Source organism: Pongo abelii, chromosome 19 (genome assembly GCF_028885655.2).
Source record: "Pongo abelii isolate AG06213 chromosome 19, NHGRI_mPonAbe1-v2.0_pri, whole genome shotgun sequence".
Taxonomy (NCBI): domain Eukaryota; kingdom Metazoa; phylum Chordata; class Mammalia; order Primates; family Hominidae; genus Pongo; species Pongo abelii.
This window is the reverse complement of record NC_072004.2, coordinates 19955954-19968839: the sequence shown is the minus strand read 5'-3', so window position 1 is coordinate 19968839 and position 12886 is coordinate 19955954. Positions and strand designations below refer to the sequence as shown.

General features: G+C 43.4%; 1 pseudogene; it reads right to left on the bottom strand.

Annotated features, from left to right (window-relative positions):
* Positions 1-540: 540 nt before the first annotated feature.
* LOC112131430 (zinc finger SWIM domain-containing protein 5-like) lies at positions 541-12867 on the bottom strand (annotated as a pseudogene).
* Between the last annotated feature and the right edge of the window lie 19 nt (positions 12868-12886).

The following is a 12886-nucleotide window of genomic DNA, read 5'->3' as shown; positions in this document are numbered from 1 at the left end:
GTAATGGCATACACTCTGCAAGGGAAACCTGAGAAATGGTTGTGAGTCTCCTCAGACAATAAGCATATCCTCCCACCCACAGCTACCTCAAGCGCCCATCAAATCAGAACCAGAATTATAAATACTTATGACTTTAGATTAATTGACAACACATATACTATAGTATTTACAGTATCATAAATGCATCTATTTCTCTGGTTAAGCAATCTCTGAGATGGAACAGTGTTCTGTGTTTGCCAGTGGAGACAGGGCCAATGCCCAGGACACGCAGGACATAGGGGCAGAATGTGGCATATTGTGGAGGTTTCTGGTCGATTTGCAGGGCCCACTTCCTCCATCAGCAGTGGGCTGTAGTGAGAAGCTTGCAAAGGTATGCATATCGACTAGAGTTGGACTCCCCCATCCTTAGCCCCGTGGTCCTTTGGCCTCAGCCACAGGTGCTCAGAGTCCTCTCAGTGTGGACAAATGTTTCAGTGTTTTTGGCCTGACCTGATACTACCTGGGGACCCAGGCTGCTGGGCCAGTGAGCTATCTGCTTTCTCAGCCAAAGGGCTCTCGAACCAGCAGCATCAGCTTTTTCTTGCCTTTGTAGATCTGTTTGTGGTTGTTGATGAACAGGGCAAATTGCAGGTAGCCATCCTAGGGCAGCAGGGGGGTCTCCCGAGCCTTGCTTAGAAACTCAATGAACTGTCCATACTGGCAATGGCTAATGTGTGTTAGGTGTAGTGTGTGGTGTTGATGTAAGCATTGCATCAGCAACTGGTGCCATGGAGCTCTGTCAGTGGAGATGAGCTTTCCAGAGCTGCGGCGGCCTGAGGTGCTGGCCAGGCCAGGTGCAGTCACCTTGCAGCCTTGCACACAGGATATCTGAAAGCACCATGGCAATGTGCACACTCTTCATCACCAGGGGGATGAGAACTGCCAGCTCATTCTTGCCCAGAGAGTGGCTGAGGGCACAAACCCAGAGCACATCATTGATGGCTGTGTGGGTATCCTGGTTATGAGCCAGGTTAAGATGGCTCATGGCCAATGAGGCCAGCTTGAAGGCATGGAGCGCGTAGCCACGGAGCTCCACATAGCAGGCAATGGTGAACAGCTGTGAATGGGTCATGCCACCGGCAGCAGCCTCAGTGGCAATCTGGCAGGCTGCCTCAAAGGCAATGTGGTCTTTCTCACAGAGTGTAAGGGCTGACAGGGCACAGCTCTGTGGATGCTTCATAGCACACTGCAAGGCCAGTGTGCAAGCACAGCTAGCCAGTTCCTCCCGCTGTGGATAGTCAAGACTGAGGCACAGGATAGTGGTGTGGGATATGGCTGTGGCAGCTACAATACTAGCAGCCTCAGTATGGGTGAAGAGTGTGTACCAGCTCTGCAAGATGCTCCCTGGGGCCCGCACACCTGTCAGGGAGAGCCTGAGCTCAGCCGTGGCCATCTGGGTCCTGATTCAGGTCGGCCCAGATTACCATGTGGGGTTTGAACTTGGCCTACAGAGATAAGTTCTCCCTCCTCCTCGGCAACCTTGAGATGATCTGAGGCAAACCAGGGAAAGGGAAGCCTCCCAGATGGCCAAACCTTGTTTAGGGTCTCTTCCTATCTCTTCCTTCCCCAGGTCAGAGGGTTGAAGGTTTCTGCAGGTGCTCTTAGCCCCTCACAAGGATGGAGCAGTAGAGCCTGAGGTTTGCTTGCCCCGAGGCCAGGGTTGCAGATCTGCCAGGGGTTCTAGCTGAACTGGGGCCTCTCAGGGTAGAATCTTGTGCTGGGGCTTTGGGCTTTAGAAACGGTCCTGAGCCTCCAAGCTGTCTGGGGTTTCTCACAAGCATGGACAGGGACGGGGACCAAACCACCAGGCCGACTACCTCCCAAGGACACACTTGAGTATTGGCAGCTGAAAATTCATTCCCTTAGACTTGTCTCTGATGAGAGGGTCAAAGTGCTGCTGACATCAGCATATGGTTGGTTTAAGCAGTGAGGACAGAACTTGGGCTGGCTGAACAGAGGCCATCTTCTCCCACCAGCAGCCCCATCCTTTCTTAGGCCATCAGGAATAGGAATATGAGAGCTCCAAGTATTCGTTGTCCTGTCCCAAGAGTAGAGTATAGAAACTCCTTTCCTGTGGGGGTAGAGGGAGGTGGGCTATACTCATTTCTGAAGCACAGGTCACCAACCATCGTACCATCTCTCCGTGTCTCCAGTTAAGGGATGATAAGGTCATCTCATCACCTGTAACCCAGGTTCCAGGGCCACGTTGAGCAGGGTGCTGTCAGTACTACTGTTAGTGGGAGCAGCAATCTTGAACGCATTTTGGGCCACTTTGAAGATGAGGGGGGAAGAATGAATGTGCTTCTGCATTGCTTCCAGAATTGTTCAGAGCCTCAAAGTGTCTCCTTTGGCAGCAGTCAGCACGGTGGAGGCCAGTTCCCACCGCTGTGATTCCAAGTGTCCAAGCGTGAACCAGGGAGGATAATGGCTGGGCACCAGAGACACCATATGGTGAGGGAGGGACATGTCACCTGCACAACATGAATTTTCTAAAACAGGTAACCTTATGACACGTAAGCCTAATTTACAGGTGGGGTCTGGATCGTGAGACAGCAGAGCTGAGAACAAATACTTGGCAGAGATATGAATGGAAACACTCTCTCGGTGGATGACTTCTCCCAGATCCCTGAAAGGGCCCCCTTCCAGCAGCAAGATGCACTATTTTTGGAATGTTTGCACTGGGTCATCATCCAATTGCTGTTCTTGGAGTTGGCTGAGGAGCTGTTCCTCATTACGGCACACCTTGTCCTGTGCATAGGAGACTTCAGGCATTACCCTCTGTGACCCAGGCCCATGGATGCAGCCTCCAGGGCCAATGACAAGTAGGACTCACTGCTGTTTGGGGAGCTTACAGCCACAGGTACATGTTGGTACACAGGGGGTCTGCTTTCATTCATATCTAGATAGCCATCATCATTCAGGAGGCAGGTCTCAGTCAAAGTTAGAAAGAGGCAGCCGATGGGATCCAGGGGGTGGCCAACCCAGCCTTCCAGGTTTGTGATGGTTGTGGCTCCTCTCTGCAGCACTTGTTTCTTCTGATGCTTGTAGATTTTCAGGTGCCACCGCTGCTGAACCTCAGAGTATTAATAATGGCCACTGTGAGTCTGAGGGCCTCTTTTGGATAACCATGGGAATGTGGGGCATCAACCCGAGCACAGGATGTGGCACATGCTGAAACCACAGTGGCTGGCCTTGGGAATTAAAGAATAGTCTTGGCTGGGCATGGTGGCTCGTGCCTGTAATCCCAGCATTTTGGGAGGCCAAGGTGGGTGGATCATGAGGTCAGGAGATCAAGACCATCCTGGCCAACATGGAGAAACCCCGTCTCTACTGAAAATAGAAACAATTTAGCTGGGCATGGTGGTGGGCCCCTATAGTCCCAGCTACTCATGAGGCTGAGGCAAGAGAGTCATATGAACCTGGGAAGCGGAGCTTGGACTGAGCCGAGATCATGCTACTGCACTCCAGCCTGGGCGACAGAGCGAGACTCCATCTCAAAAACAAACAAACAAACAAACAAACAAAAAATATTAGCTTGGCATGGGGGCACATGCCTGTAATCCCAGCTATTCGGGAGGCTGAGGCAAGAGAATTGCTTGAACCTGGGAGGTGGAGGTTGCAGTGAGCCCAGATCGCCCCACTGCACTCCAGCCTGGCAACAGAGCTACTTGATTCTGTCTCAAAAAAAAAAAAAAAAAAAAAAATTGCACAGATCCCTGAAAATATGATTATATACATTTTCTTTTTTGTTTTGTTTTGTTTTGGCTTGGTTTTTTGTGATGAAGTTTCACTCTTGCACCCAGCCTGGAGCAGTGGTGCATTCTTGGCTCACTGCAACATCCGCCTCCCGGGTTCAAGCCATTCTCCCACCTCAGCCTTTCAACCAAGTAGCTACTTTTTTTTTTTTTTTTTTTTTTTTTTTTTTTTTTTTTTTTGAGAGGGAGCTTTGCTCTTGTCGCCCAGGCTGGAGTGCAATGGTAAGTTCTTGGCTCACTGCAACATCCAACTCCAGGCTTCAAGAGATTCTCCCACCTCAGCCTCCTGAGTAGCTGGGATTACAGGCTCCCACCAGCAAGCCCGGCTAATTTTTTTGTATTTTTAGTAGAGATGGGGTTTCATGATGTTAGCCAGGCTAGTCTCAAACTCCTGACCTCAAGTGATCCACTCGCCTTGGCCTCCCAAAGTGCTGGGATGGCAAGCATGAGCCACTGTGCCCAGCCTGATTGTATACATTTTCAATAAACATATATGAAAATGGTCTCAGGCATTTTAATAATTAGAAGACCAAAATCAATGAAAATGTAATAACATTACCCACTAACCAGAATATATAAAAGAAAGACTGACAAAATCAGGTGTTGGAAAGGACATCTAATTAGAATGCTCTTAAACTTGTGGTTGGGTTGTGTATTAGTCAAAAAAACTTTGGAATTAAAAAACTTAATTGATAAATTGTGTGTATTTGTGGTGTACCACATTGTACATATATACACACACAGACACGCATTGTAGAATAGCTGAATCTGTATGTATATATATAGCCACAGACATACATTGTAGAATGGCTAAATCAAGCTACCTAGCATATCAGTTAGCTTAGAATCTTATCTTTTTTTTAAATTTTTTTATTTTTAGATGGAGTCTCCCTCTGTCACCCAGGCTAGAGTGCAATGGTGCAATCTCAGCTCACTGCAACCTCTGCCTCCCAGGTTCAAGTGATTCTCCTACCTCAGTCTCCTGAGTGGCTGGGATTACAGGTGCCTGCCACCACACTTGGCTAATTTTTGTATTTTTAGTAGAGATAGGGTTTCACCATCTTGGCCAGGCTGGTCTCAAACTCCTGACCTCAAGTGATCCTCCTGCCTTGGCTTCCCAAAGTGCTGGGATTACAGGCATGAGCCACTGCACCGGGCCTCTTTCTTTTATTTCTTAACCTAAAGCAGAACTTCCTAGTGTATATGAGTTGGAAGGATTCTTTTTTACATGAAAACATTTCATAAATTTCTACACAATAGTAGTTGTACTTTCATCCAGTCTACAGATAGTATTAAATAATGTAAAGAGTAACTTACCTCCCATCTTAAGTCATGAAGCTTAGGAATCACATACGATCTAGAGAATGAATAAAATGGGTCATAGAAGCTATGACTGGGAGAAATGGTATTATAAAGTATATCTGGGATGAGTGTGCATTTTATTTTGTGATTTGGTTGAGGTTTTTTATAGACTTGGAGACCTTTCATTTCTTTGTATTGTTGCTATATGTAATTAAAATTGATATTAACCAGTAGTACTGACAAGACTTGCTTTTGTTGACAGTATTTTTAAATGACTAGATTTTTTCTTGAAAGCACTGTGTAACTAACTACAAAATAAAATTGTTTTCCATCTATGAATTCTTGTGGGAATAAGACCATTTAAAGCTGCTTTTGCCATTATGATATAAGTTAATGCACTTTGGCAATAATGTATTAATTGCTCAAACATTGTCTGGACACAATTAATGTAGATCCCAGAAGTGTTTGTTAGGACCCAAGAGTAGTTTATGTGTCAGGAATTTCTTCTTAAATGATTAAATATAAAAGTATGCTAGGTATAGATTATTATATTTAATCTATATTTGTGACCTTTTTCTTTTATGTGCAGTTTCTGTGAAAAGAGCTTTTAAAGAAACTGTTCCAAATAGAATGCTACTATCTCTGCACCTCCATTGACTTCCTTTCTGTAAAGCCTCAGGTTGGCTGTACTGGAGATCATTTGCTTTCCAAATTACCATCTGATGGCAAAGAAGTACCACTGGTGGTGCCAAAGTTTAAGTTATTTTATATTCAACCCAGGACACAAAGGAACTCCTTCACCTCTGGAAGAACTTTAAGGCAAACAAAAAAAAGCATTTAAAAATCAATATGTAGCATTTAAATGCTGTTACTTTCTCTTTTATATCTTTTTTTTTTTTTTTTTTGAGACAGAGTCTTGTTCTGTCACCAGGCTGGAGTGCAGTGGGGCGAACTCGGCTCACTGCAACCTCCGCCTCCCAGGTTCAAGTGATTATCCTGTCTCAACCTCCCAAGTAGCTGGGACTACAGGCGTGCACCACCAGGCCTAGCTAATTTTTATAGTTTCAGTAGAGATGGGGTTTCACCATGTTGGTCAGAATGGTCTCGATCTCTTGACCTCATGATCTGCCTGCCTTGGCCTTCCAAAGTGCTGGGATTACAGGTGTGAGCCACTGCACCCGGCCAATTTGGACTTTTTTAAAGAAATAATATATAATTGGCCATCCATATCCATGGGTTCCACATCTGTAGATTTAACCAACTGCAGATCAAAAATATTCAGAAAAAAATGATGGTTGTACTGTACATGTACAGCCTTTTTTCTTTGCATTTTTTCCTGAATGATACAATACAACAACTATCTCAATACGATTTACATTGTATTAGGTATTATAAGTAATCAAGAGATGATTTAAAGCATATGGGAGGATGTGTGTAGGTTATATGCAAATATTACACCATTTATATAAGGGACTTGAGTATTTATGGATTTTGGTATCCAAGGAGGGTCCTGGAACCAATCCCCCACATATACTGAGGGATAACTGTAATAATAATACCTCAGTTATCTTTCCCATATCTAGAATGAAAGAGAAAGGAATTATTTTGTATTTCATTAGTAAACATAGAAAACATGTCTCTTATCTATTATTTTCTAATATTTGGTGCAATGAAAAATAGGGAAGCAATCAAGTAGTCCTTTTCCTTCCCTGCTTTCTCCACCAGTCTATACTTCCCAGTCTAAATAGTTACTTGAATAAGGTAGATCCATTGGCTGAATTTGGCTGATGAAGCCAAAGGATTAATAGAGAGAAGATGAAACAACATGTAGTTCTTGTTTTTTAAAGAACAATTTGTCTTAGCCCATTGAAACACCATAAGCCACAATGGCTTTTTTCCCCTCAAAATTTTATTAGAAAAATTTCAGGTCAGGTGCGGTGGCTTACACCTGTAATCCCAACACTTTGGGAGGCTGAGGCAGGTGGATTATGAGGTCAGGGGTTTGAGACCAGCCTGACCAACATGGGGAAACCCCATCTCTACTAAAAATACAAAAATTAGCTGGGTGTGGTGGTGGGTGCCTATAATCCCAGCTACTCAGAAGGCTGAGGCAGGAGAATTGCATGAACCCAGGAGGTGGAGGTTGCAGTGAGCTGAGATCACGCCACTGCACTCCAGCCTGGGTGACAGAGTGAGAATGCGTCTCAAAAAAAAAAAAAAAAAAAGGAAAAGAAATATTTCAAACATCCAGGAAAGTAAAACACTTAATAGCAAATACCCGTATGTCTTCCACATAGATTCTGCCATTAACATTACTTACTACACTTGCTTTATCAAATATCCATCCTCCAATGCATTCTTCTATCCATTATTAATCCTCCTTTTGGGGGGAATGAATTTCAGAGTAAATTGAAGACACCAATAAATATTTCCTTCTAAATACTTAAACATATACATCATTTACTGGACTTCAACAATCTCTTTACAGTTTTCTTCTGACATCAATTTTATGCACAATGAGCTCTACAAGTGAATGTTTGTTGAATTTTGTGTATATTTGTGAATTTTAAGTGTATATTTATTAAATATTGACAAACGTATGGCGGTATAATACAAATCTCTATGAAGATCTACAGTATTTGTCCAAATATGTTTTGTCTTATCCCCTCTCTTTTCTTCTTCTGGGATTCCAATTAGGGAAATAGGTATATGTTGGACCTTTTGATATGGTTCTGTGGGTCTCTGAGACTGTTTTTTTCTAGTATCTTTTTTCTCTCTTCTTTAGAGTCAATAATATTGATCTTTTTTCAAGTTCACTGTCTCTTCTTCTGTTATCTTCATTCTGCAGTTAAGCCTATCGATGAATTTTTTATTTAGACATTGCATTTTTTTAGTTCTAGAGTTTACAGTTCGTTGTTATAGTTTTCCTCTACTGCAATTTCTGATTTTTACATTATTGTAAACCGATTTTCTTTCATGTATGTGAGCTTTAAAATCTTTTTCTGCTAATTTCAGCATCTGGGATCTGGGTTTGAATTCTGTGGATTGTCTTTCTTCTTGAAAAGGGATCACATTTTCTTGTTTCTTTGGAGTAATTTGGGGTTGGATTCTTGGTATCAGTATCAAAAATATTGAATGTTACGTTGTGGAGACTCTAGGTTCAGTTATATTCCTCTGAGAAGGTTCCTTCCTCCCTCCCTCTCTTCTTTCCTCCCTCCTTTCCTCCTTCCCTTTCTCCTTTCCTTCCTGATATGGTTTGGATGTTTGTCCCCTCTATATCTCATGTGATTCCCAATGTTGGAGGTGGGGCCTGATGGGAGGTGATTGGATCACGGGGCAGATCCCTCATGAATGGCTTAGCACCATCACCTTGATTCAAAGTGAGTTTCTCGCTCTGAGTTCCTGTGAGATCTGCTTGTTTAAAAGAGCATGGCACCTCTGCTGTGCATCTCTTGCTCCTGCTGTGACCAGGTGATGTGCCTGCTCCCCCTTTGACTCTGGCCATGAGTGTAAGCTTCCTGAGGCCCTTACGAGAAGCAGATGCTGGCACTATGCTTCCTGTGCACTCTGCAAAACTGTGAGCAAATGAAACCACATTTTTTTATAAATTACCCAGCTTCAAGTATTCCTTTATAATAAGATGCAAACAGCCTAACACAACTCTCTCCCTTTCTTTCCTTTCTTTCTTCCTCCCTTCTGCCAGACAAGTAAGTTGGTTGGACTTAAACTACAAATTTTGTCTTGGGTGGTAGTTCAGAGATCAGCCAGATATTTGAACAGGCTTTATTTACAGAATTTGGGAATCTCTCCTTTCCAGGAATCCCCACCTTACTTTTCTGCAGCTCTGATTTCCCTGAACTCTACCCTGTGGTTCTTCAGGCCAGAAAGACTGAGTTTTCTATTGGAGCTTTACATAACCTGTGTGGTGCCAACTTTGATGTGTACTCAGGCTAAAAGTCATTAAAAACAGATAACTCACTTTGTGCCATTACCTTTTTCCCAAGAGTCAACTGCTGTCTGGATCTGTATTACTTTTCTTTACTCTTCCTTGCCTAAAGGATTTTTATTTGCTTGTTTTGTTTTAGTTTTGGTCTAGAGTTTATTGTTACCTGCAAGAGAGTTGGGTCTGGCAGGAGTGATTATTTTTTTAATTTTAATTTTAATTTTAATTTTTTTGTTTTGAGACAGAGTTTCACTTTGTCACTCAGGCTGGAGTGCAGTGGCGTGGTCTGGGCTCCCTGCAATTTCCACCTCCTGGGTTCAAAGAATTCTTGTGCCTCAGCCTCCAGAGTAGCTGGGACAACAGGCACACACCACCACGCCCAGCTAATTTTTGTAATTTTTAAGAGTAGAGATGGGGTTTCACCACGTTGGCCCGGCTAGTCTCCAATTTCTGTCCTCAAGCAGTTCACTCACCTTGGCTTCCCAAAGTGCTGGGATTACAGACGTGAACCACTGTTCCCCGCCAAATTTTCATTACTTAAAGAAAGAAGAAAATATGGACCCAGTGTCCTGCCTACCATCTTATTTTGTACATATCAATAGTACTTCTCAAAAAACAGTTTTTGAAAGTTCTGGCTCACAGATTGCCCAATCAATTGATCTCTGTCTTTTTTTCATACTTGTTAACAATGTTGGGATCAAGCCATGCAGCCTTGTAATCTGTTTTATCCACATAATATATTGTGACCATTTCATGTTTGTTGCTTTTTGATGACTTCATAGTATTTCTTCATATGGATTTACCATAATTCGTCCAAAAAATTTTCTATTTTTAGGTAATTTTGAGTTTTTAATGTATTATTGTTATCAGAAAAAAGGTAAGAAATATCTTCCTGGCAATATGTGATAGCTTTTCTTATGTTCTTCACGTCACACTCATCAAAAAGCATTGCCTTTTAAGTTGAATGAGGGAGAAATTGGTTAACTCTTAAATTATAGGCTATGTATTAGAGAGAAAATTACTTTTATTAGAGTCAAGAAAGTAAGGTGGTACCTCATTATAAAGAAGCTAAATATGTGTATATATGTATGCATACATATGTGAATAATGGGTTGAGATAGAGAAGATTTTGAGAGGATAGGGCAGACTGCTATCAATGACTAATATTGTCTTTCAAGAATAGTCATGAATCATTTAACAATGGGGATATGTTCTGAGAAATGTGTTGCTAAGCTATTCCATCATTGCATGGACAGTATAGAGGCACTTAACACAAACCTAGATGGTTTAGCCTACTAAACACTTAGGCTATATGGATATAGCCTAAGCTGTCACATATTGTAGCTCCTAGACTACAGACCTATATAGTATGTTACTATACTGAATACTGTAGGCAGTTATAACACAATGGAAAGTGTTAGTGTATCTAAATATATCTCAGCATAGAAAAGGTACAGTAAAAATATGATATAAAAGATGATACACCTTCTATTAGTCCATTTTCACACTGCTGATAAAGACATGCCTGAGACTGGGTAATTTATGATGAAAAGAGGTTTAATGGGTTCACAATTCCATGTGGCTGGAGAGGTCTCACAACAATGGTAGAAGGCGAAAGGCACATCTTACATGGCAGCAGGTGAGAGAGAATGAGAGGGAAGCCAAAGGGGAAGCCTCTTATAAAACCATAAGATCTTGTGAGACTTATTCACTACTACAAGAACAGTATGGGGAAAACTGGCCCCATGACTCCATTATCTCCTACCACGTCCCTCCCACAACATGTGGGAATTCTGGGAGCAACAACTCAAGATGAGATTTGGGTGGGACACAGCCAAACCATATCATTCTTCCCCAGTCCCTCCCAAATCTCATGTCCTCACATTTGAAAACCAATCATACCTTCCCAACAGTCCCCCAAAGTCTTAACTCATTTCATCATTAACTTAAATGTCCACAGTCCAGTCTCATCTGAGACAAGGCAAGTCCCTTCCACCTATGAGCCTGCAAAATCAAAAGTGAGTTAGTTACTTCCTAGATACAGAGGGGGTAAAGGCATTGGATAAATACACCATTCCAAATGGGAGAAATTGGTCAAAATGAAGGCGCTAAAGGCCCCATGCAAGTCCGAAGTCCAGGGGGGCAGTAAAATCTTTTTTTTTTTTTTTTTTTTTTGTGAGATGGAGTCTCACTCTGTCACCCAGGCTGGAGTTCAGTGGTGCGATCTCGGCTCACTGCAAGCTCCATCTCCCAGGTTCATGCCATTCTCCTGCCTCAGCCTCCTGAGTAGCTGGGACTACAGGTGCCCACCACCACACCTGGCTAATTTTTTGTATTTTTAGTAGAGATGGGGTTTCACTGTGTTAGCCAGGATGGTCTCAATCTCCTGACCTCGTGATCCACCTGCCTCAGCCTCCCAAAGTCCTGGAATTACAGGTGTGAGCCACTGCACCCGGCCAGGGCAGTCAAATCTTAAAGCACCAAATTCATCTCCTTTGACTCCATGTCTTGCATCCAGGTCACACTGATGCAAGAGGTGCGTTCTCATGGTCTTGGGCAGCTCCACCCATGTAGCTTTGCTCCTGGCTGCTTTCATGGGCTGGTGTTGAGTCTCTGTGGCTTTTCTAGATGCACAGTGCAAGCTGTTGGTGAATCTACCATTCTGGAGTCTGGAAGATGGTGGCTCTCACAGCTCCACTAAGGCAGTGCCCCAGTGGGGACTCTGTGTTTGGTCTTCAACTTCACCTTTCCCCTCTGCACTGCCCTAGCAGAGGTTCTCTATGAGGCCCCTACCCCTACAGCAAACATCTGCCTGGACATCCAGGCATTTCTGCACATTCTCTGAAATCTAAGCAGAGGTTCCCAAACCTCAATTTTTGACTTCTGTGTACCCACAGGCTCAACACCACATGGAAGCTGCCAAGGCTTGGGGCTTGCACCCTCTGAAGCCATGGCCCAAGTCATACCTTGGTCTCTTTTGTCCATGGCTAGAGTGGCTGAGATGTCCCTAGGCCGCACACAGCAGGGAGGCCCTAGGCCCAGCCCACAGACCCATTTTTTCCTCCTAGGCCTCTGGGCCCATGATGGGAGGGGCTGCTGCAAAGGTCTTTGACATGCCCTGGAGACATTTTCCCCATTGTCTTGGTGATTAACATTTGGCTGCTTGTCATTTATGCAAATTTCTGCAGCTGGCTTGAATTTCTCCTCAGAAAATGGGTTTTTTTATTTTCTATTGCATTGTCAGGCTGCAAATTTTTTGGACTTCTGTCCCCTGTTTCTGTTTCAAAACTGAGTGCTTTTAACAGCACCCAAATTACCTCTTGAATGCTTTGCTGCTTAGAAATTTCTTCTGCCAGACACCCTCAATTATCTCCCTCAACTTCAAGGTTCCACAAATTTCTAGGGCAGGGACAAAATGCCACCAATCTCTTTGCTAAAACATAGCAAGAGTTGCTTTTACTTCATTTCCCAACAAATTCCTTATCTCCATCTAAGATCATCTCAGCCTGGATTTTATTGTCCACATGATTATCAGCATTTTGGTGAAAGCCATTCAGCCAGTCTCTAGGAAGTTCCAAACTTTCCCACATCTTCCTGTCTTCTTCTGAGCCCTACAAACAGTTCCAGACTCAGGCTGTTATCCAATTCCAAAATCACTTTCACATTTTTGGGTATCTTTATAGCAGCACCCCACTCCTGGCACCAATTTACTGTATTACTCCTTTTTCATGATGCTGATAAAGACATACCCGGGACTGGGTAATTTATGATGCAAAAGATGTTTTATGGACTCACTGTTCCACTTGGCTGGTGAGGCCTCACAATCATGGTGGAAGGTGAAAGGCAC